Consider the following 3,907-nt stretch of genomic DNA (forward strand, 5'->3'; position numbering starts at 1 on the left):
CAGTCACCAGGCTATCTGTCAAATGAGAAAAAAGTGCAGTTAGCTCAATCTCTTATTAAAATTTTAAATATGAGAACATCTCTAAGCTGAGTCTTTGGCAGAGAATAAGTAGGTTAAAGATTTTATGGAATACATTGAGGAAGGTCTGTAAGAGTTCATTTTTTCTAAGGGTTGTTCAACTCCTTGGAAGGTGAGCTGAAAGTGAGGTTGTGTCAGTCATGGGATAGGATGTACGGACAGGAAGACCGGAAAACAACTTAGCAGTCGTTGGTTTGTCAATTTGGGTTTATTGAGAAACATGGGGAGGATACTCTGTTGTTCGAGTTTTGTTAAGGTAAGTTGAAATTTTCAGTCTTTTGTCATCTTTCACAGGACGCATTTAAACAAAATAATAATGACATGTATTTTAACTGAAAATAAAGTGGTTCAATAAAGCAATATTATTCACATAATGCTTGGCGATTAATACGCTGGCTAGGAATTAGATGGAAGTAATGTTTACGGTAAATATGCTGTGTGATTGCCGTATGGAGATACACAATATATGCTCAACATTTAAAGTCTTGATATTGTTGTTTTAATCCTCTATCCTTTTTTTTATACAGGTTATGCCTCCAGTAATGACAAATCTCACGTTTGTGACAGAATATACCCTCACAGGATTTTCGACCAATAAAAATATGTACATTTTGCATTCAGTGCTCTTCTCCTTGATTTAATTCTATGCCCTCATGGGAAATGTCTTCATCATCATGATCACAACTTTGGACCAGCATCTCCACACCTCCGTGTACTTCTTCTTGAAGAATTTATCCTTCTTGGATCTCTGCCTAATATCAATCACAATTTCTACATCCACTGCCAACTCTTTGATTCACATTAACTACATCTCATTCCTTAGCTGTGTTGCCCAGGTCTTTCTCATGCTTTTTCAACAACCACAGAGCTGCACTCCTCACAGTGCTGTGCTTTGACCACTATGGTGCCACCTTCCATCCCCTGCACTATGAAGTCATCGTGAACAGGGATGCATGTGTTCAGTCAACCACCGTGTCTTGGCCGGGTGGGGATATGAGTGCCGTGATGCACACAGCAGGTACCTTCTCCTTATCCTATCGTGGGTCTAATATATTCCATAAGTGCTTTTGTGACATCTTGCAGTTATTGGCTATGTCTTGCTCAGAAAATTGAATAAGAGAAATTTTTCCTATCCTCATTAGAGTGGTGTTGAGTATCTGCTGTTTTATTTTCATCATCGCTTCCTACATCTGCATCTTCTCCACTGTCAGGAAGATCCCATCAACAGAAGCGTCAAAAGGCTTCTCCACCTGCCTTCCTCATCTGATGCTGGTTGTATTAATTATCTCCAATGGATTCTTTGCTTATCTGAAACCTACTTCAGTGACTTTTATTTCAGACCCTATGATTTCTATGTTCTACACTGTGGTGACCTGAACATTTACTCTCATCTAGTATAGTCTAAGAAATAATGCCGTGAAAATGTCTCTGGGGATATTATTAAAGGAAATTTTTACCAAAAAGTGAAAACTATCTCTTCGTTTGTTGCAATAATAGATGCCATCTACAATTATACACACATTATTTCTTGATATTTTTACTTCAAATCTTTTTAAGACAATTTTTAGAGCATTTTTAGGTTTACAACAAAATTGAGAGGAAAGTATAGAGATTTTCCACATAACCTGTACCCCTACACTTGCATAGCCTCCCCCATTAGCCATATAGCCCACCAGAATCATTCATGTTTTACCAAGAAAGATTTATATTAATATCTCATAATTACCCAAAGTCTGTACTTTACACTAGGGCTTCTCTCGTAGTGTTGTACATTCTATGGGTTTGGACAAATGTATAATTGCATATATTTATTATTATAACACCACACAGTATTTTTAGTACCCCCCAAATCCTCTGTGTTCTGCCTATTTATTTCCCTTTTCTCCGTCTACCTCTGGCAAAAACCCATTTTTTTACTGCCTCCATAGTCTTGGCTTTTCCAGAATCATACAATATACATTTTTAGACCAGCTTCTTTTACTTGGTACTGTACATTTAAGCTTCCTCCATGTCTTTTCATGGCTAGATATCTTATTTCCTTTTATCAGTGTATTCACTGATTCACTTATTTATCCACCTTCTCAGAGACAGCCAGGTTTCTTCTAAATCGTCAATCAAGAATGAAGCTTCTATAGACATCCTTGTGCAGTTTTATATATGTAAATAAGTCTTAATTTCCTTTGGGTAAATACCTAGGAGCATGATTGCTGGATAATATGGTAAGAGTTTATTCATATTTACAAGAAATCACCAAATTTTCCTCAAAATGGCTGTACTTTTCTACATTCTCACAAGTAATGTACTAGAGTTTCTGTTGCTTTGTGTTCTGGACTTTGGCCTAACAGGTATTTTTTTTAATCTCATTGTTTTAATTAGCATTTTCCTGATGACGTGATTTATGGAGCATCCCAAATGTTTATTTGATATCTGCAAGAAAGGGCCAGAGACCTATTTGAAGAAACAATGGCCAAAATTTTCCCGTATTTGAGTAAAAGCATGGATATGTACATCCAACAAATTCAGTGAACTCAGGAAATACACACAGAGATACATTTAATTGAACATTTGAAAGACAGAGAATCTTGAAGACAGCAAGAGAAAAAAAAACTCATTGTGTCAAAGGGAATCTCAAAAAGATTATCATTAAATTTCTCTGCAGCAGAAATCTTGCAGGCCAAAAGGCAAAGTCACGACATATTTAAAATACTTACTGAAAGAGAACAACTGCCAAGTGAGAATTCTACATAGAGTACAACTGCCTTTCAAAGTCATGGAAAAATTAAGACATTGCCAGATAAACAAAACCTGAGGGAGTCCATTACCACTAGATATGCCCTAGAAGAAAGGATGCTAGGCAGTATTTCAAAGCCATACGAAAATAAGAACTTCTCCAGTAAAGGGAAATATATGCATAAATATAAAAAACCACTCATTTTCTAATTTTTGCTGATAGTTCCAGTTTTTATTCTTCCACAAAATTTAAAAGACAAAAGCATAATTGTAAGTCTATGTTAATGGGTACATGATATATAAAGATGCAATTTGTGACATCAATGACATAACATGCGGGAGCAGAGCTGTAAATAAGCAGAGCTTTTATAGGTGATTAAAATTAAATTGGCATGTGTTTATAATGTATTGTTAAAATTTAGGAAACATCCTAAATATATATAAATAAATATAACAATATGTAATATTAATTACAATATAAATATAAAATATGTAATCTCCATGGCCTAATCAAAGAATTTCTCTCATCATCCAGAGTAACAAGCTTCTCTCTACCCAGGAATCTGCCATCCCTGCTATGTGTCAGAGCCCACAGTGCATCTTCCATCTTTCCTTTATTTAAATTGAATTTTTACTGTGGTGACCTTCCCCAAAGCTGTGTTAGACATTTAACCACACCAGAAATAAGAGTTTCTACTAATCTCAATTCTCATCAACACTTAACATTATCCTTCATTTGAATTTATCTATTCTAGGGTGTGTATAAGTGTGTGCATGTATGCATGCATGTTAGTGTATGTGTGCAGTGGCAGTGGTGTCATATTGTGGGTTTAGTTTGTACTTCCTGATTTCCAAAGAGATTTAAAATTTTTACACAGGTTTATTGGCCAGGGTACTGTTCTCTGATTTGAAATGCCTGTTGAAGTTTCTTGCTCATATTCTCTACTGGGTTATTTGAATTTTCCTAATGATTTCTAAAAGTGATTTATTTATTCTTAATATGACCACTTTGTTACTAATATTATTATTTGCAAATATCTTTCTTCACTATGTGACTTGCTATTTCATTTTCCCGTGGTGTCTTTTAATGAAAATGGTT

The 3,907-nt window shown here is 35.2% G+C and overlaps 1 pseudogene; it reads left to right on the forward strand.

Annotated features, from left to right (window-relative positions):
* The first annotated feature begins 620 nt into the window (after positions 1–620).
* On the forward strand, positions 621–1,545 carry LOC106833808 (olfactory receptor 14A16-like; annotated as a pseudogene).
* Positions 1,546–3,907: the final 2,362 nt, after the last annotated feature.

Source organism: Equus asinus, chromosome 23 (assembly GCF_041296235.1).
Source record: "Equus asinus isolate D_3611 breed Donkey chromosome 23, EquAss-T2T_v2, whole genome shotgun sequence".
Taxonomy (NCBI): domain Eukaryota; kingdom Metazoa; phylum Chordata; class Mammalia; order Perissodactyla; family Equidae; genus Equus; species Equus asinus.